Genomic DNA, 21,472 nt, shown 5'->3' on the forward strand with positions numbered 1-21,472 from the left:
TGCAAAAATCTTGTGTTGCTGTCAACGTTTGCTTCAGGAAGATTCAAAAGCTAGTAACACTAGATGTTAAAGAAAGAGAGAGAAAGAGAAAAATGCACCGACTCAACTTAGTTTCAAATCTAGAAACATTTGGAAGATGCAGGTACAGCGGGTGTGACACGTGTAACCTCTGAGCAGTGAGTAGTTGAACGCTGGGGAAAACACGGCGTTTGCTGTTGACCCTCATTCTGCAGCCCTTCCCTGGAAAGCCTGCTCTAACTTGGTGGCCCCTTCCTGGGAGAAAAGACAGGAAAAAACACACCCCCGACATATGCTGTATAAATTCGGGGCAATTCCCAGTATCGTACCAACCGAAGTAGCATCTCCGGGTGGATAGGTAACATTTTAAACTTGTTTATATGGATTCTCTAGGGGACTTTGATTTATTTTGTATTTTTTTGAAGTTTTATTTACTTTAGTCATCTCTACATCCCACGTGGGGCTCGAACTCACTACCCTGAGATCAAGAGTCGTGTGCTCTTCTGACTGACCTGGCCAGGCACCCCCTCTTTTGGGGATTTTAAACTTCCATCAGATGTGGTTTAAAAATTAAAAATTCTCATGGTTCATTCCTTTCTATCTTCTGGAACTTTTCAGAAACACCAGCTTCTCCTTTCACGATGGCTTTCCTTCTGTCCTCTTAAGGCATTTTTTTTTTTTTTTAATATGGGCATTCCTTCATGCCCGGACTTTCCCCTTTCTCTGTCCTCTGCCAGATCTCCTAGTTCCCCCAGCTACTGGCTGTGCTCTCTGCAGAGGAGTCCAGAGCATGAGTCAAATAGCATCACTTCCTGCGAGAGCTCATTTTCCATCTCCACCTATGAGCCTGCCCCAGCTGCCCCGTCAAGCATCTTTCTTCCTGGCTTCTCTCTTTCTGTACATAACCCCCCGCCCTAGCTTCCCTTATCTTTGGTCCTAAAACTTGCAGTCCACCTTATTTTTCCATTTCCTGTACCTGTCCCATCTAGTAAGTTCTCAAGTCTTCTAGACTTGAGAAAGCAAGTCTGCTTTCTAAAATTTATGTACTATGTACTTAATACATACTTACATACATACATACATACTGAATACATACATGTGTATTATGTACTATGAACTTATCCAGTTTAACCCTCCGGACTGGAATAAATTAATCCAGGGATTGGCATGTGGGGGGTAGTCAATTCATGTCTGTTGAATGGAGGAGTGAATGAGTGCGTAGCTTTGCCTGCTACTGTATTTTTTTCCCTGTGATAATCATCTCTGATCATATTATTTCAGGACTCAGAAACTATCAGGAACTACTTATCTCCCGAATTAAGTGTAAGCTCTTTTGTTCAAGACACCCACAATCTATGCCCCCTGCCCCCCCCCGGATTTCTTTTTCCACCAAGCTTCAACACATCCTATGCTCAATCCAAAATATTACTGTTTCCCCTAAAGTCTTCATATCTCTCTATCTGCATGTTGTAGCTCACCTTGATTTTCTTCAGCCAGAATGTTCAACCCTCTTTTCAAGTTCAAGTGTCGCCGGGTTCTTAAGGTCCAACCCAAATGCCACCTTCTCCATGCAGCTATTTTTAATTTCCGTATGCCTCTCTCTCAGCCACGCTGGATGAGCTCTCAGCCTGTGTCATAGATATTTCCATACCTGATTTATTCTCTCCTAGTAGAACGGAACCCACTTAGTGGACAGCAGCTAAACCTTCCTTCTTTTCCTGTGTCTGGATCCTCGACCCCTCCTACATAGTAAGTGGGCACAGAGTACTGTCTTTGAATTACAATGATTGTTATTTCTTTCTCGTTGTTGTGGGATTTTCTCTTCCTCTTTTGATTGCACGTTGTTCAGCCTGGTGTGCATATGTGTGTGGTTCCCCCATTCGTTCACCCAATTGGCTCCTCCGGTCTTGAAATACACATTTGTTCACCAATATTTTAAAACCGTCTTCAGGATGAACGGAGGTATGGCGGAAAAGCTTCTTCTCTGTGGATCCGTGCAGCGTGCTTGGAGTTTACCCAACTTTATGCTCTTTCTCTGCCCCTTTTAATGTCTGGGAATTAGTTACACTAAAGTTCTACTGCGCGAGGAGCTGCCTGCAATTTGAGATGCAAACTCCAACATCGTGGGCTACTTTTTAGAAGCCTGTGGTCATTTGGGGGAACAAAGGCACTCCTGTTTCCTCTTCTCAATAACAATTAAGACATCAGATTAATAGAATCTTTAAATTCTTCAACGATGCTTGCAGAATCCTTTGTGTTTGCCTTAACACAAAAGAATACTTTCCAAGCCATAAAGGTCACCCAAGAAATAAGAGAGAGACAGCTTATGAATTGGGTTTGCTGGTAGATTTTTGGAGAATGGCATGTGTCCTTCGCAGTGCGTTCTGGCTTTGGAACTACTTGGCATGGGAGCATTCTGTGATCTACTCCAGAGAGGCATTTCTTGGGCAAGGAATCCCCTGTGGGGAAAAGGAAGGGACCTGCCTTTAGGACAAGAAGAGGAAAGGAACTACTTGGCATGGGAGCATTCTGTGATCTACTCCAGAGAGGCATTTCTTGGGCAAGGAATCCCCTGTGGGGAAAAAGAAGGGACCTGCCTTTAGGACAAGAGGAAAGGGGGAGGCATGGGGGGGAGAGTTCTCCATTCGCATCCAGGGTTCACATAACGAGTGTAAGATTGTTGCTAATGGGATTTAACCACAATACCTCTCCCTAACCTTGTCACCAAAAAGTAGTCTAATGCTCCTTTTTTCAATACCGTCTGCCTGGTAACTATGCAGAAGTCTGTTCTCCCAATTTTCTAAGTGGTAATCCTAGAATTATCTTGGCTCAGAAATAAATGAAGAACTCGTGTACAGGACTCAAATTTCCCTACAGGGGTTGTAACTGAAACAAGGCTTAAGTACCAGTACACAAAACCTCTCGAGCAGTGGACAAAGTGTCAATTGCTCAACATTGTATCGGACGAGGCCCTCCGTCTTTCTTTTTTATAAAGCTTGGGATCAAGTTTGGGTAGGGAGTAAAAAGCAAGGCAATTTCACTCCTTGAAAGGCTCGCTAGCTGGGAAGGGTAGAGCTCTATTTGGCTCTGTGGTGGTCTCTCCAGGAAGCTAAAGCCATCGGGCAATGAAATGGTAAATCGTGTGTGTGTGTGTGTGTGTGTGTGTGTGTGTGTGTGTGTAGGAGTGTGCGCAGGAGGAAGGCAGGTTTAGGAAGATGATAATAATTCTTAAAAAGAATCTGGTCAGGAGAAAAAAATAGAGTAGTTACACGGTATGCAGAGCAAGGAGCCTATCGCTGGACCACCTATAGCACATGGCGAACAATTATTGTGATACGGTGCAGATAGGGCCTGGATGGATGCAGCCCAGCTAATCTCTTACACGCCACATCCCCTCCCTCTGGGCAGCAATAATATTAATAAACCATCAGCCATGTATTGAGTCCCTATTCTAGACCAAACACAACGCTCTAGTTGTATCATGTCATTTGGTTCTGATAACTGTGCTCTGAGAAGCAGATAAGGGGGGGGGGGGGTTGCCCCAGATCAGGTAGCTGCTAAGTGATTGAGACAGATCTGAATCTAGTTCTCTTTCTGACTCTGCTTTTCGGTGTTTCTATGTCCCACCTCCTATTCTGTTCTCTGCTGCCCTGGCATTGCATGGTTTTAAATTCATATAGAAAAGCACTTTGACCTCAGAGGAAGGCACAACACACACACACACACACACACACACACACACACACACACACACACCATCTATACCTAAATCTGCATTTTAAGTGGACTGGTATCCTTAGGAAAGGAATAATGAGGGACTTTCATTTACATTTTAATTTACATTCAGATATCCTGGAACTGTAACTTGTACTCTTCTGTTTTTTTAAAAAAAATCCCTTTCCCTTCTTTTATTTACGGTGATCCCTGGAGATTCTGCTATGCTCATGTTCCTAGATATGGGACCACAGCGGTGGGACAGTGATGAGCAAGATAGAAACACACCAGAAAAGGAAATGAAAGGGTAGAACCAAGGGGGACAGAACCAGCTCTCAGGGGCTACTTCTTCCATTTTGCATAGCAACCTTACGGTCTGTTCAGTTTGGCATCTTTGAATTTTAACCCCGGGTGAGTCAGGTAGATGACGGTGAATAATTGCAGGGAGAAACTTGATTTATAGGAGGGTAAAGGATTTGACTTAATCCAGACAGCGGATTCCTCTTCTAAGGGCATTTTAGTGCAAGGCGATTTTCCCTTTTTTATAGCTATCCTCTTCCTGAACAGGTGAGAATCAAGGATGGTATCTTTTGGAAGGCTAATATTCTTTCATAAACAAACAGATTATGAATAAGAAGTAAATTTCCTTGGATGGCATAGTTGTTAGTTTAATGTCTTATATGAAGAAGGGATTCGATAATTATTCGGCAAATCAAATGCGGAAAGAAACATTTGGCTATGGAGGACCTGTTAAGTTTTCTGCCCAAGCAGACAAACGGATGTGTTCAATCTTTTGCAACCTCTTTGAGCCCACTTGGACAAGCTCACCTCCCAGGCTCTGCTGAGCTGTAATATTCCATGGATCTATACTAGCCAAATTACCTTTCATTTCTGGGCTCATTCTTTGAGGGATGGGCTGAAGTGGTCGAGCAACCAGAAATCGGCTGTTGAGCCCAGATGTAGTTATAGATAGAAAACAGAATCCTTCCTCCCTGCAGATCAAAGAGAAAGAGCTCTTAGATCTGCTCCAGTTTGAAGCAGATGAAGAAGAGAAAGAATACCGAGGATCAAAAATAGTGGTGTATATAAGAATCTAGGCTTATTACAGAGACCTGAGAAGCAACTCTCCGGAGGACGGTCTTGCTGCTAGTTACCTGGGATTATTTAATTACAAGCAATTCATGATTACCTGTGAACGAGAGAAATAGAGTGGAAAACTCCAACAGTAGATGTGGTAAAATCGCCTTGGGGATATTCTGTATGATTCTCCCCCCAGAAATTTGCCTTCCTAATTATGTGATGCTTAGCCCAATATTAAAAATTAGTTGGTTTCCCCAGGGTATCTCTGAGGTTAAACTGCAGAGGGAGTTGGTTGAAGAGCATGCCCACTGGAATAGGGAATATGAAATATTTTCTTGCACTTATATAGCAAAAAAAAAAAAAAAAATCCCAAAGTTATTTTAATCTTAAAGAGAAGCATAATTTCCAGCACCTTCCCAGCTTTATGTATTGCCTGGAATGCTATAAACATTTAGAACAATTACAGAAATGAGATTATGTTTACTTAGGTGCATTTTTACCTTGAGAATGTCACGTCCTCACCCCTATCCTTCTTGAAAGCCATAGCCAATAACCACATCTGAGACTCAAGCACAGTGTCCTGAACATAAGATGATCCAAAATGTTTGTTGAGTAAGCACATGCTTCAGCTTAGGAAGGGTCTCATTCTGTAGCACTGAAGCAACAGATTAAACAAGATTGAAACGTGAAAGGTATGGGTGGCTTGGGGATTCTAGACCCTTCACCCACAGAGTTGTTGTCAGAGGGGCCCTGGACTGTGCTCCTGCCTCCTTTCCTTTGTTTCTCTTAAATTTAAATGATTTCATATTCTAATATTACTTAGGTGTGTCGAGCTTGAAAGCAGGCACACTCCTTAAGTCTCTGACTCCGACACAACTAAATCTGTAACAAATTTACAGACTGCATTCGAGCAAAATGACGAACACCACATTCAAATTAACAACATGGATTTAATGGGATGGATGACGGTTTGCTGACATTAAATCTCCACTCATGGCATTAATATTGTACTGATGGGCATGCAGAAGAAGTTTTGATTTTAATCTGCCTATATTTGTGTACGAGACTATTATCTAGCCCTTTTCTCTAATTAAACGACTGCAGAGCTTTGGTGCACACAGCCTACTGCAATATCCCTTGAACTTCACTTGACATAAATACATAATTTGCTTACTGGGTTTTGTGGGCCTGAATAGTATACGGTTTTGAGAACTTTCTTTAATAAAAATGTAGTGGAAACAAAATTGCCAGCGCCTTTCCCAGGGCCTTGAAAGGAAACTATGTGCACAAGGAATCCTGAAGCTCAAGGTTCATTATCTTCATGCTAAATCCATTTGTGTTCTGGTATCAAATCCTTCTCTGTTGTTGCCAGTAAAGCAGCAAGATCTGGCAACAGTTAGAAGCGGCATTAAATTTTTTTAAAAAATTGATTGGTTAAGCAACTGCCTTTGGCCCAGGTCATTGGTTAAGCAACTGCCTTTGGCCCAGGTCATGATCCCAGGGTCCTGAGATCGAGTCCCGCATCAGGCTCCTTGCTCAGAGGGAGTCGTCTGCTTTTCCCTCTCCTTCTGCCTGCTGCTCTCCCAGCTAGTGCTCTGTCTCTCTGTCAAATAAATAAAAATAAGATCTTAAAAAATTTAAAAGAAAAATTTTTTTAATTTTAAGATAACTTTAAATGGCACATTCGTACTTTTAAGATTATGTTCAAATATGAACAGAGCATTAAGCATTTTTCATTGATAAACACAGAGATGGCTGAGAAATAGCTATTAAATTCTTTCCCCTGATAAATTCCTTGGAGGAGGGATACCGGACAAAGTTTTAGATTCTTGCTACACTTTGCTATTGGATTGTCAGTAAGTCAAGATGTGGGGTGGAAATCGAGAGGTTAGGTTAGCACCTCCCTGGGACAGCTTTTCTTAACCCGCCTGATTTCTCAGAGCTTGAACTTTGGGCGCAGCCCCCGTGACTTTACAACCCTTGGGCTCCATATCTTGCCTGGCTCCTGGGCTCACGGCGAGGTTGGGAGGACTTGTGGGCAGGGAGGGCCAAAGTGAACCTCAGGCTAGTATTTCTCCAGGGGCCAGAGGGACAAACAGAATCCAGACATCAGGATCTGTCTCAGGGGCAGTGTCTCAGAGTCCAATGATTGTGATCAAGTGTGTTGTAAGTCTGAACTTGAGGTGCCTGCAAACGGCCAGCAAAGGGGGTATGGAAGGGCCAGACAGGCAACGGAAACCAGGGTCAGGAAGAACTTAGAGCTGGGACAGTGGTTGGTCTTGGTCTCCCTGCCTTTTTTCCCCGGTACGAATCATATCTATAGGTTGTGCTCCTAAACCCTGGGTGTGAAACCACAGTTGGGGACAGGACATGGCTATGGATCTTTCTTACTGGGGAGATTCTGGAATTATTTTTACTAGAGCTGACTGGAGAATAAAATGATAGCCAATATCTTCCTTCCCTCCCGCAGGCTCTCTTCCTTCTAAGTCAGGAGAATCTTCTGAGACATCCCCATGGTGCTGAGATCTATAATACATATTCTGATGTGAGCTTGGTTCCAAGCAAATGTTTGTCTTGGAATATTGTGAGGCTTGTCATCAGACACCCTAACTTTCTATCTCCCTCCCTTATGGGGTTACTGTGAAGTTCAAGTGTGATTTGTAAAACGTATCACTCTCTACAAGCTTATTGCAGTCTCATTTCTTTCCAATAGATCTGTTGGTTTTTAATCTCACCTGAAAATTGGTTTCAGGTGAGATTACATCACCTGATATATACTTAAAAACTTGAGATATAATTGACCTGTAACATATATCAGTTTCAGGTGTACAATGTAACAACTTGATGTTTGCATATATTACCAAAGATCACCAGGATAAGTCCAATTAAGATCCATGAGCACACAGTACCAAAATATTTTTTTTCTTGTGATGACAAATCCTTTTTCTGTTTCCTTTTTTTTTTTAATGTTTTTGTTTCTTTTCTATTTCTGGTGAAAAATGATTCCATTGGAAATTTTATATCAGAAAAAAAATATTTTTAGAGAAGGGAGGGTTTCTCAGATTTAAAAGAGAATTTTTCTTTTTTTAAAAACTCAGAGCTGTTTGAGCTAGTAAATCAACCTCTTTATCTAATCAGTTAGGCCTTTCATACAATACACTCAACTAATGCTTGGGTAGAATATGTATTTCCAGTCACATGAGGTCTTATCAGTTATAATACAGAAAAAGAATTAGCCACTCTTCTACTGAAAGAGGATACCCGTGGGCTCATTCATTTTTTTCTTGAAATATTTGAGGAGAATCTGAAAAAGCTTATGAAGTAAACAGCTTGTTTTGTTCAAGGAACCTTCTCTGAAATAGTTAGCAGGGTTCCTCTGATGACATTAACTGGTAATTTCCATGATGTCAAGGGCACGCTGGAGACTGAAGAAGGGTTAAGCTGACTCGCACGGTCAAAGCATTACAGTAAACTGACTTGGCAGGCTACCCCTCAGGTTGGCACCTTTCACCACCTAATCACCGACAATCCGGTTTTGTGGTGTTCACTGGGCTACTTTCTCAGAGGCCAGAAGACGTGAGGCAGACGTGGCGGGAGGTTTAAAGCGCCATGAAGCTGTGATGCGTAGATTTCTAGGAGACCCTACTCAAGACCACCTTGCCATCAAGGGCCACCCAAGGATTAAAACATTAAGGAAAACCTTTTTTGTTCTGTTTCTTCCCCCCCGCCCCCCCCAGAGTGTTTCAAAAAATGAGCTGAGTTTCTGTTTACCTTCCTGGTGCCTACTCCCAAGTTTCTCAGATAGGCCTTTCTCTTAAAACCTTTTTAATCCCTCATGTGATTATCGACTCTTCTGTGAAAGAAGTCAGGTTGGCCCAGGAACTTCACTGAATAAAGATGAGTTTATATTTTAAAAAGGAAACAGCTGGATGGCAAAATCCAGGGTGGGAGGCAGCTCTTGTTTCATTAGCGAAGGGAAGTCTGAGGGCCCGAGGAGAACAACTGGGCCGGCAGCCATGGCGGGGAGAAGAAAAGGAAACACACGATCATAAAGAACTAATCATGAAAAATGGAAAGTGACAAAGGGCCAAGAACAACAAGCAATAAATAGATTTGGAAAGAGGGGGAGAAGTCGAAGAGGAATGCACGGCCATGCTTAGGAGAGGGGCAGCGAGAGCGTGTGCGTTTCATTTGAAAAAAGAAAGTCATCATTCTGAAAATCATTAAAAAGTCCTATGGAAAATGTGTGAGGAGAACTTTGCCGACCCAGGTTCTCTTTCGGTTGATGTCACGTCAGAGTGTACTTCGGAGCGTGGGGAAAAGCAGAACGGGAAGGAGGAAGTTCACGTTCAGTGGTGCCAGAGTGATTGTTGGTTTTTTTAATTTTTTTTTTAAATTTTATTTATTTATTCGACACAGATAGAGACAGCCAGCGAGAGAGGGAACACAAGCAGGGGGAGTGGGAGAGGAAGAAGCAGGCTCAAAGCGGAAGAGCCTGATGTGGGGCTCGATCCCATAACACCGGGATCACGCCCTGAGCCAAAGGCAGACGCTTAACCGCTGTGCCACCCAGGCGCCCCGTTTTTTTTTAATTTTTAATTTCTGCCTGATGGTAGGGAAAGGAAGCAGTTAGTTTGGCTACGTAAGATCGAAGACTATACCCAAGCTGGTGTATCAGGGGCTTTTCTAGAGTAACTTATACCCATTCTAGCCTTAAATAGAAATACCATGTATATCTTTACCTGGGTGGTAATCACCTAATGCCTATTTGTATATAATGAGGGAGCGATGGCTTATACTCACGGGTAAATCTCTAAATATTTTCAGATGAAATTAGCATGAATTTAAGGAGGACCTAAGAGGAAAACCAGATCCTCCTCTGTCCATCTTGAAATCTCTTCAACATGGTAAAATATGCAAACATGGCCGACAGTTCAGGCAAGCCTAGAGAGAAGACTTTTTTTTTTGTTTTTTAACTATTTAAAGTTTTCCATCAGTTATAGACAGCACCTTACCAATGAAATGGTGCTGGTCTTTTATTTGGGGCATGCTTATTAGGTTTTTTTTTTTCTTTTTAAATTAGTTTTTAATAGTGGCATTTGTTTAAGGAGGAGAAAATGCTTGGTGTTGAGTTCTGGAATGTACATTAATCTTGTTAATGACACCACAGTTCATGGTTGGCAAAACAGGACTTTTGAATCAACCTGTTTTTTTGTGGTAGCTATACTTGAGAAATAAGGCCAGGGAGCTAGAGATACATGAAAAGCGCGTGAAGACAAGATACAGGATTTCCTATGATTTTATGTTGTTCTTAATTAGGAAGCATATTGGCAGCAAATGCTAACATGTGTTAGGATGTTTAGTTGTAGCCAAATAAATGTTTTCTATTACAACTCCGAATCCCATTCCTAGTCAGAACCCATGCTGTTCTGATCATGGCTCACAAAATCCCTTTACAAGTCACCTCAAGGGCCAATTTTCTTTTGGCTCCTGGGGCAAAACCACTTTTCGCCACATGTTTTCCTGAAGGGTCATCTTCATCCCAGGGTAGAAGTCAAGGAATGAAGTGTGGTGACCTCTGTTCTTGGAACTGCTTTGCTTGGTGGTAATGAGGAGTCCTTAATCAGTGAAGTCAGTTTGACCCCAGAGTCGGAACTGGGTGTCAAGGACCCAGAGCAAGTAGCCTTCCAGTGATGTTAACACTTGTCTTCGTGGAGGAGGAGGGAAAGGGAGAAGATGGAAAGTGTAGCAAAAAAAGGTGATGAGGTAAGGTAGCTACGTTAGGGAGACATTTTCTTGTCTACACAAGGAACCATGGAATGTTCATTAAAACCATTGTAATGTTCATTAAAAGGAAGCAGAAACTTGGCAAAAATCTAAGTGTCCATCACAAGGGAATGGATAAATATACTCAGGAATGGAATACTCTAGAACAGTTAAAAGGAATGAGTTAAGACTATCTGAAACAATGAAGCCAGCTCTCAACAACATATTCGGGGAAAATAATCATGTTTCAGAATACTCAATGTATCATGACGGCATTTGCATGAAAAAACCACAATAAAACAATGGTATATATTTGCCATGGGCTCATAGAAACTGTAAGACTATCCCATCAATTCTGGAAGGATATGTATCCAAAGTAGTTCTATCTCAGAGGAGCTAGGGAAGGAACCACGATTGCTAATAGGGTCCGTGAGAATCTTTTCTCTTTAATAGTAGATGTTTTTTTTAGAAGAAAATATTCATGTTCTACTCCTGAAGTTAAAAATTAATTGAAAAAGGGAAAAAAGCGAATGATTATGAAACCGTTACCTAAAATTCAATATCAAAACATTTTATCTACACTTGAATCTGACATTGCAAGCAGGATATAGAACCTCTGTTGTACTTTGAAGGTAATTGGTACATAGATGATTCCATCTGGGTCTTAGAAATCTTTAAAAAGAAGAAGAAGAAGAGTTTCTATAGGTGGCCTTTTCATTGCTGGACCTGGGAAATTTCGCACACACTCATTTACATAGATGAAATAACACAGGAGCTGCATTGTTCCTGCTTCTGGGTTGGAAACATCTCTCACTTTTTAATGCCAATGAATCAATGAAATCCTGGTTCTAAGGCCATCTTGAGGTATTCATTCAGTATGCTGTGAACCCATACCCAAAACTATTCAGCTCTCTCTCTGATTGGCACCTTTACACACTCTAGTTCCTCCTTCTGGAACCTTCCTCCTCCAGTTTTTGCATGGCCTCTGTCCCCACCTCATTCAGGTTACTTCTATTTTTCTCCATCCCAGAGCTTTCTTTAGTCTCTCCATCATTCTTCCTCCTGTCTTTGTAACCATTTACTTCTCTCTGTGTATTTACTTGCTTTCTCTCTCCTCCTCTAGAATGTACGTTGTGAGACAGAAGGGACTTTATTTTTCACCGCCATGCCTCAGTGCCTGGGACAGCATCCGGAACACAGAATGAACATCTCACTAAATATTTGTTCACTGAATTAACAGGGCCACGGTGGGGTTTTTGTTAACTTGTTATACATCCACGTGTAACATTTTCAAAGCCTTTGAAATTATTAAATCATTTCTCTGCATTTTATATTTACAACTCCTGCCATTCTTAAGAAGAGTCAGCCATACATCTAAACAGCCTTTTCTTTTTCCTCATAAACAATCCCACAGAGGATATGTGTTCAAAATATAACAAAAAAGTAAGAATATACACCAAATTGCATTCATTTAATGAAAGAGGATTTTTTCTCTATTCTTAAATGAAGATCTTTAAGCAATATATCAGATCCTTCGTAAACCATGAAATGAAATGACTGACTATTCAAACTCATCTTGAGAAGAAAAACTGTCATCTCCAAAGCAGTAAAATCTCCATAAAACTGTGTAAACTAATTACTAGGTTAAGTAAAATCACTGGAATATATCAGGACCTTCCGATGTCTCCAGGGCAGACATAATACAGTAATTCTTGAAAAGTCACTCTGGGAAGATACTGTAATAGGCAGGATGAAATCAGTGTAATAGTCTCACTTAGTTTTGGTCCTGAGACTTATAAAGAGACTATTGGTGGCAGATCACATGCACAGGAGAGATGCCTGTTAATGTAGCATGATGCGAGATGGCCTTTTGAGATCAGTGGGTCATGAGCTCAGTGGAACTTAAATGAAGATGATACAGCCATTTCTTCTGCTTAGGTGCTGAAGGATATTTACCTGGAATCTATTTCAGTGTGTCCTTTCACTTCCTTGTCCAAGGAAGTAGAAAGTTTCTTGTATACAGTGCTTTTTTATTTTAGGTTATTACCTGCCTCTATGTTTCTGTGCATGGGTAACAATTAAAACAATAACAAAACCTACCAGAAGCCTCAAAAGAACAGATACAAAATGAAAGACCTCATGTGCTTTTGAATTAGTGAAAAGTTCTATACCTTAGGATGGCAAACTGATAATTCAAGGTAAATCACTAGGATAAACTCATGGGAATATTGAATGTTTATTTTATTAGGTAATTTTATATAAATTTGTATTTGTGTATACTACACATATGCTGTATAAATATATACATTTATTTACACACACACGCACGCATGTTTAAATTGGTGACATCGTTTGGCCAAACCCCGTACTAATCTTATACTCAACACAGACAATCATCGCTCTGGATTATAATCGACTGTTTATGTATATGTCTTTCTCATACTCCTTGAAAATAAGGAAGGACTCTCACCTTATTTGCCTGTTCCCTAGTGTCCAGATTGTGGATTAAATGAACAATGCTTCACAGAAACCTATCCGTGATTCCCTTCACATAATCTTTTCCTCAAGGTGTGACTCAAAAATAGAAATTTGATCAGAACAGTGTTGGTTCTTATAAATATAATTTCACTATACACGACAGTTGACTTCCTCATACTCCCTCATGGGGATTTCTACCCTAGCTCAAGGCGATCATTCATGAAAGAAAAGTGGTAGGAACCAGATCTCTCGAAAGTGATGAGTATCAGACCGCAAGCTCAGAGTATGGCAAACGAGGAGTAAATCTGGGCAGACACATTAACGGGTACCCAAATGGCTTGCACTTTAGAAGCTGTATACCCTCCCCCCTCCAATTAAAGCGGAGGGCAATCTTTGTGCTGGTTCCGTTCTTTCCTCTGTGTCTGAACCTGCCTGGTTGGCCTGCGCGTCCCTTTGGAGTTGATAATGAGGTTCAAGAGAGTGGGATAGCCCTCGCTAAGCATGTCACCCCTATTTAGCACCTTTTCCAGGATGGCAGCCGCCATTGTTTTATTATGTCCCTGATCAGCTGTCACTATTCATAAACTAATCACTGCCATTAACACGTCACGCCTCAAGCCAACTGCCCTGCACACTGGGGCAGTTGGCTGTAAACTAAGCAGGTGTCACCTAGGAATGACAGGACCACAGTAAAGGTGGGAGGTCTTCATGATGAAGATGGACGGGTCATATCAAATACTTCTATTTTTTGATGGACTGTAGTGCAATGGGTAATGGTATTTCTTGTTCAACTTGCATAACATTAAAAGAAAAAAATCTTATTTGAGATACTGAGCTTTCAATACTGGTAAGTTTGGAAACCAAAATGCCATGGAAATCCTTGGCGACAATCACATCTAGGTTGTGAAGGCAATACTGCATTAAATTTGCAGCCAAGTCTAAAACCTTCTTGAACAAGCCTTCTATCAGATCTTCATCTGACAAGCATTTATTGAGCACTTGCTATGTGATACTGACATAGGGCTGGCCCAGTCAAAATCCCTACTTAAAAAAAAAAAAATCACCAAGTAATATATACAGTGACTATCCCTGACCTTTACTGAATTCCTGACCATTGGTCTGTCCTTAACACTTATCTTGATTTTGGACAACTTTGAGTTTCTTACTATTTTCCATATTGATCAGGTCTCATGTGTATGGATTGGAAAATGAGTTTGCATTGGAAAATACAATGATTTAATAAAGTTTATTAAGAAGGACAATATCTCTTAGACTAATTAGTTATTTCCTTCACCACCTTCATTACAAGGGGGTACCATAGTCATACAACCAAAAGAGGATTCAGAAAGTTGATTGGGAATTTCAGTGTCTTTGGAAAGTGTGAAATAAATGATCATACTTGGGCCGAGTAGTCTTTCTGCCCCCTTCCCTCCTGTGTATGCAGTAGAATTGCATCCATGTCCATTAACTTGAGCAAAGTCACCTGTTAGCCCTCGGCAAAAATATAAAATAATGAAATAAAATCACATAACCTGGGGGAACCAATTCTGCCTTTCATTGCATGAATTTCGTGTTTTCTTGGGAGTGACAAGTGTTGGATGAGAGGGTTTGCATCTGAAAACCCCTCAGTTTCTCTCAGCAAACCCCCCACCCATGCTCTGCTCATAGTGTGAGCATCTCGCTGTGTATGTGTTGTGATTCTGGGACACATACAACACGACACTGTTTACCATGATCTTTCAGGCATGCATCTTTGATGCTGCTGGTGGTTTAAGGGATTTTCAAGGGTAAATTCAGTGTTATCTTTATTTTCTTTCAAGATTAACTAATTTATTTTAGAGAAAAAGAAAGAGCGGGGGTGGGGGGGCAGAGGGAGAGGGAGAGAGAGTCTAAGGCAGCAAGGAGCCCAATGCGGGGCTTGATCTCCTAACCCTGAGTGCACGACCCGAGCCAAAACCGAGTCAGACAATTAACCGACTGAGCCACCCAGGCGCCCCTCAGTTTTACCTTTGAATCTAACCTCTAAGGGGGTATGTTACTGGATTACAAACCAAAGTACGGAAGGCTACACCATCCTGAAGTCTACAGAAAGTCAAGATGCCCATCTTACATGTCCAGATTTGTCAGCTAGTTTTGAAACCAACCTTCTGTTGAGGAACGTAAATATCTCACACTCTCTCCCCTACCAGGAAGGCTTGTACTGTCATCCACTGTAACCAAAGAGATACAATCAAGCCTCACTTTTGTAGTTTGTATTAGGAAAAATGCTTTCTATTTTCTTTTCAAAATCTGTAATGATGACATATACTACATATGCTTGTCAAAATGGATCCTCCTTTCTCCTTGGAACTTGTTATATGACCTGCTCTTCATCCTTCCCCAGTCACTGGTCATGCCCCGGGAATCAGAAGTGTGGATTTCAAATGGGAAATGGAATGTTTCGTGATAAAGCAGTCACTCTATTAATTCATTGGAAACAAGCAATGGGGCCATTTTAACTTTAATGGTGAAATAAGGAATCTGAGAAGCATGCCTTTCAAGATATTAGGGAAGTATCAGAATAAACAAATACACTTCTTCAACTGATGTGTGGCCCTTTCTAAGGAGACTTAAGTGTAAACCTGTGATTATTGGTTATATTATTTGCCAGGGAAAGGCATCCTGATGGATTTGAACTTGACTGGTTCAAACTGACTTCGTAAGGTCACGAGAAAGCAAAATAATAATAATAATAATAATTGTTTTATAATTAAGTTGCATTCAAATGTTATCACTCAGTCAATCACCTTATCAGATTGGCTCCTCAAAACGTCACCTGGTTCTGTACTGGGCTCAGATGGAAAACAAAGATGACACTAATATTGGCTCCTGCCTCCAACACACTTATAGTCTACTTATGGTTTTAGAATGTCAACAGAGAAAATGGCTAATGACTGCTAGACATTGTGCTGGATATTTTGCCACTTATGCTAAAATAATATTTTTGATGAAAACCTGGTTAAGACACTGTAGATTCAAAATCAAATCAACGCGTATTTGACCAGATCTTCCAGTTGGAGGGAAGAGCAACATTGGGATTTCCAGACATCCAAGGAGCTGAGGAAGGCTGGCTACAAATTTGAAAGTTATGGAAATTAGAGTAGATACTGGGGAAATGCTTTCCCAAGGCATGTGTCTCTATTAATGTGTGGGCATCTGATGGTGCTCGCACTATGTGAGCCATTTGTGGGTAAGCAGGACGCTGATTGAGTCGAACACCTCTGTAGGTTGTGAACAATCGAGGTTGAAGACCCTCCTTGACAAATAAACAACAAAAAAATTTATTAATTTAATTTCATGATGGCTACCTACCCTCCTTGGCAAAGTCGACTTTTTTCTTCACGCACACCCTTGGAGTCTCTGTTGACTCCCTAAAGCTATAGTTAGGACGGCATTTATTTGAACACTGAGGCTCCCTCTCTAATCTATACCATGGAGACAATCAGAAGACTTACCTTAAAGGATTTGGGGGGTCACTTACAAATATGTATAAAAATAGAGTATTTATCATTCTTTTTTTAAATAAAGATTTTTATTTATTTATTAGTCAGAGAGAGATAGAGAAAGAGAGAGCACAAGCAGGGGGATGGCAGGCAGAGGGAGAAGCAGACTCCTTGCTGAGCTGGGAGCCCGATGAGGGACTCAATCCCAGGACCCTGGGATCATGACCTGAGCCGAAGGCAGACACTTAACTGACTGAGCCACCCAGGCGCCACAGTATTTATACTTCCTATAACAATACTTCTAAGTACTATCAAATGCATAGGTATATGGACCATGGTAAGCACTCAATAAATTTTAAAAAAAGCAGTTACTACTAGAGATTGAGATAAAGAGTTAATGAAATAAAGCCATGATATTTGCATGTACAAGATACAATAGCAGCAGGGCAGGAGGCTTGGCTAGATGGAATTAAAGAATATCTTAAGGGGAGTATTTTAAAAGTAGATGGTATTTAAGCTGGCTGTTGAAAGAGAAAGCAAGAACTTCTGAAGGGAAATAGCGTGAACAAAGTTTTGGACCACGAAAGAGAACCAGCTGCTTTTTTTTTTTTTTTTTTTTTTTTTTTCCGTATCCCACACACTGCAGTGTTTTTCTCAGTTTGCCCAAAGTCTTGTTTTATGGATTCTTGGAAATATTTGTCTATTTTTTATGTTTACCTGAGCATAAGATCTGTCATTTGGATTCTAATTATGGAAAGCCACACATCAACAAAAGGGTTCTAATAAATGCTATTATTCATCAGTTAGTATTAGTATGATGGAATACTTTATCACTTATGCCTTGGATGTAATGATTTTAAAGTTTTGCTCATCCAAAATCATCTTCAGCCTTACTTGTAATTGACTCATCCCTCATATTTAATTTATTATTCAGTTCCCTATTACTTTCGACAGGGCACGGGAATCAGGCAGAAGAATGGGAGAGAGAGCATACAATTAGAAAAATATGATCTCTGGGAAACAATCTGAGGGTTTTAGAGGGAGGGGGTGGGGGGACGGGCTAGCCTGGTGATGGGTAGTAAGGAGGGCACGTAACACATGGAGCACTGGGTATTATACGCAAACAATGAATCATGGAACACTGCATCAAAAACTAATGATGTACTGTATGGCCACTAACATATCATAATAAATTAAAAACAAAGAAAAATATGATCTAGAACTTCTTGCTACTTTATATGAAAAATGAAATTCGAGACCTCAGCATCCAAAGAAGAACATGTGAAAATTCAACCATCCTGTTAGAAGAGAAGATCAGGGAGCCACCGCTGTGTCGTCAGAGACTTGGTGGCTATCTGTTGATTTTGTCTGTCATTGCTGTCTTCATTCAAGGAAGGACACCTGAGTTCTCCTCTGGGGAGCCACCCTTGCTCAGTCTCAGTCCATGTTCAAGTGGGGTCTGGCTGAGTCCATTTCCTGTCCTCCTTCCAATCGCAGGCATGGGAAACAGCCCATCTCAGCCACTTGGTCTATCTCTGCCGGAAAACTGACCTTTGAGTGGAAAGACGAAAAATGCAAATAGGCTTGGAACAAACTCTTTCTTGGAACAGCACCTTGAAGAGGGTGTTTATGACTTCCTATGACCCAGCACCCTGTAGCAATCTAGTTCCTATCTTTTGTCCTTCTATGTCCTGAGTGCCCAGCTTTGGCTTTCTATGAGCTCTCTGTCTTATCCCAATAATTTTCCTCTTTTCTTTTGCTTAATTTAGTTAGAGTTTGACTGATCAACTGAGTGAGAGTCTATGAAGAATTATGCAAATACGGGGGAAATAGTCATAGATGCCTGAGCTCAGATTCCTAGAGAACATTTTCTCATTGAACCAGATTTTTTTAAAGGATTTATTTATTTATTTGAGCAGGGGTGCAGAAAGGGAGAAAGAGAGAGAGAGAGAGAGAGAGGCTTAAGCAGACTCCCCACTGAGCATGGAGCCTGACACGGGGCTCCATCTCACGACGCTGATATCACGACCTGAACCGATACCAAGAGTCAAATGCTTAACTGACTGCGCCACCCAGATGACCCTCACTGAACCAGATTTTTGAAGTACATACTAAGTGCCAGGCACTGTTCTAGGCATTAGATTCAGTGACAAACATAAGAAAGTATTGGGAAGAATAGATGCTCTAACAGATGTTGGTTGCTGGATTTTCAGAACCTACATTAATGGGTTAATGACATTCATTCAACCTTGAAGATGATTTTATACACCATCCTTTGTGAAAACTTCTGGTAGAGTTGTTAAATAAAAAGAATAAGCATATTAACAGCAGTCCAGGTATACGTTTTAGAAAAGAGTTGGTCCTGCAGAAAAGCAAATAGAGTGTTGATTTAAATTTCTCAATGATCAAAGTGTTAAGGTAATTGGTTTTGAATAGAGCCATCTATGAGATGTATCCATATAAACAACAAAGTCTGTAAATGTGTAATGGACAAAAAATAATAAAACTATCAAAATAATGTATTTTCTTTATACCAACTCTATCCATTAATTTTTTACAGTTTTCTACCATGTAACATTACCCTTCATAAAAATGATATTTTAAAATGAGATGAGGTTGGCAAGAGAAACAACAGGTAGTTAATGGAAGGAGGATTACAAAGCTGTGCTCTGCTGGGTGAGGGAGAAGGGAAAATAGAATTCATCTGGGGCTTTCTCTGAGCCAGAGGCCATGGTCCACAGGCTTTAAAGGGGTGAGCAATGCTCAGAGGCAGGGTTTTTATATCTTTGACTATTTGCTTCCTTTCTCTAAAGAAATCAAACACAAGCTATTTGAACTAATGGAACTCACTTCAATATGATACAGGATAAGCTGAGTTGTGAACCTCCCACATACTAAACATTTAAAAAATTCACCATGGATTCTTGGATGGTTGGATAATCTCTAAATCCAGACAATGATGTTTGTGCTTGAGACAGTGGGAAGGATGTGGGAGAGATCAGAGTTCTAATTCTTTTTTTTTTTTTAAAGATTTTATTTATTTATTCGACAGAGATAGAGACAGCCAGCGAGAGAGGGAACACAAGCAGGGGGAGGGGGAGAGGAAGAAGCAGGCTCATAGCGGAGGAGCCTGATGTGGGGCTCGATCCCATAACGCCAGGATCACGCCCTGAGCCGAAGGCAGACGCTTAACTGCTGTGCCACCCAGGCGCCCCCAGAGTTCTAATTCTGATTGTGCTTCACGCCTGTAGCAGTGTGACCGTAGGCAAGGTATTTGACCTACACATGACTAGATTTCTTCACCTGCAAAGCCAAGGTTACAATTCCTAGTAGTACATACTTGGGATAGGACAGTTCTCTTTCTCCACCTCCACCCTTGATTTTGTTACTCTTTCCAATTAGGAGAGCATGACTTACTTACAACTAGGGACCATAACACTATTATTAAAAGAGTTGCGCTTAAAATGTCTAGCATCCTTTGATATTATGTGTTAAGTAAAAATTTACATGCTTGCAATTTCTTTTTTCTAATGCTTGCAATTTCTAAAAAAAGAAACCAAACAACAAAATTGAAAGTTTGCTTCCTTTCGCTTACATTAGAATGAGAATCCACCCTAAAGTCCAATTTTTGGGAAGGGAATCATCTGGGATATGAATTCTTTATTTCTCCATTTCTCCAATAAACCCCGAGCACCTAGTAGATATTTGGTTCCATGCTAGGCATTTATAATACAAGGATAAGTAAGACAGAACTCTCAACTTCAAAGAGCTGGAGTCCAGGGCAAAGGTCACACAGAGAGAATTATATATAGTAAACATAGCGGAGAAGTGCTGAATAGGAGCACTGAGGGGGGAACCTAATTGGTGGAGTGGGTAGATGGTAAGAGGCGAGGTTTCTCATGGTGGTAGTAGGGACATGAAGACTTTGTGCATGAGTTGGGATTATCTAGGTGGTCTAGGTGGGGGAAACTGGAGTGGGTGAACCAGAAAAATCAAAGGCATAGAGCAATAAACTCACATGAGTAGGGGAGGGAGTGGGAGGATGTCCCAGTAGACAGTGCTATGGTACCCAAGGCTAGAAGCTGGAAGCCAAGAGAATAGTACCCTTGGAGAGGCAAGCAGAGATAGTGGAAGTTGCATTTTCCTGGCCAAGTTGCTTAAGCTTTGCTCAGTAGAACGTGAGAAGGCAGAAATATTTTAGTTCTGCCTATGGGATAGGCTGTGAGGGTTTGAGCCAGGTCATTTTGGTGGGACATAGAGTGGTGGAAGGTGTTGGGGATTAGTAACATGTAGGGATGAGCGTAGGGGCATGAAGAAGAGGGGAGGGTCCAGGGTGACTCCCAGCTCTGAAGCTTTGGTCCCTGAGGTGTTGCTGTTATCAGAGGTGGGAAATACATAGATACCAATGAGTTTAGGGCTCAACCTTAGGCATTCCACGACCTGACATATAAAAGATGTGCACCATCACATTATAGGTTCCTTAAATATTGGGCCATGACTTTGGTTTTTTTCAATACCTCCAGGGATATTTTATTGACCTGAGCTGCATTTATGACTTCTGTTGTATGGTGAAGGCCTGCCCGGAGAGATGAAAAGTGGTGAAACCTGTATTAGCATGAGCTCTGTTTCTTTGTAGCCCTGGGATTGCGGACAAGTCATTTTAGCTGTCTGGACTTCCTGTTCCTCTTTGATAGAATGAGTAGATTGGACAAAGAATTTCTAATTAAAAAAAAAGTTATTTGACTAATTAGAAACCGCCTAATGTGGTACCTCCATTTTTGGCATTCCCCACTTGTGCAAAAGGTCCCCCTAAATTTATAAGGCACTTAACATTTGATGCCAGAAAGACATCTTAGCTCTCCTAGACTCTTACAGATATTCTTAGCTCCTTCTCGTCAGGAAATGCTTGCAACTCTTCAATGGTGTGACTAGCC

The 21,472-nt window shown here is 41.0% G+C and overlaps 1 protein-coding gene across 1 annotated transcript in view; it reads left to right on the forward strand.

Moving 5' to 3' along the window:
* Positions 1–21,472, forward strand: part of LOC113263654 (uncharacterized) — a 177,987-nt gene that overhangs the window by 142,297 nt on the left and 14,218 nt on the right. The window lies entirely within an intron of this gene.

Source organism: Ursus arctos, unplaced genomic scaffold, assembly GCF_023065955.2.
Source record: "Ursus arctos isolate Adak ecotype North America unplaced genomic scaffold, UrsArc2.0 scaffold_28, whole genome shotgun sequence".
NCBI lineage: Eukaryota > Metazoa > Chordata > Mammalia > Carnivora > Ursidae > Ursus > Ursus arctos.